Genomic DNA, 360 nt, shown 5'->3' with positions numbered 1-360 from the left:
AGGCCATGGGGACACGTGGGGTGAGGAGGCCCTCCAAAAAGAGGTGAAGGCCGTGGGGACACGTGGGGCGAGGAGGCCCCCAAAGAGGCAGAGGCCGTGGGGACACGTGGGGTGAGGAGGCTCCCGAAGAGGTGGAGGCCGTGGGGACACGTGGGGCGAGGAGGCCCCTGAAGAGGCAGAGGCCGTGGGGACACGTGGGGTGAGGAGGCCCCTGAAGAGGCAGAGGCTGTGGGGACACGTGGGTGAGGAGGCCCCCAAAGAGGCAGAGGCCGTGGGGACACGTGGGGCGAGGAGGCTCCCGAAGAGGCGGAGGCCGTGGGGACACGTGGGGTGAGGAGGCTCCCGAAGAGGTGGAGGCCG

General features: G+C 70.3%; 1 protein-coding gene across 1 annotated transcript in view; it reads left to right on the top strand.

The window, feature by feature from the left end:
- Positions 1–360, top strand: part of CDV3 (CDV3 homolog) — an 11,612-nt gene that overhangs the window by 9,638 nt on the left and 1,614 nt on the right. The window lies entirely within an intron of this gene.

Source organism: Nothoprocta perdicaria, unplaced genomic scaffold, assembly GCF_003342845.1.
Source record: "Nothoprocta perdicaria isolate Ctin4 unplaced genomic scaffold, notPer1 scaffold_150, whole genome shotgun sequence".
Classification (NCBI taxonomy): Eukaryota; Metazoa; Chordata; class Aves; order Tinamiformes; family Tinamidae; genus Nothoprocta; species Nothoprocta perdicaria.
The sequence above is the reverse complement of the archived record's forward strand: the minus strand, read 5'-3'. Positions and strand labels throughout refer to the sequence as shown.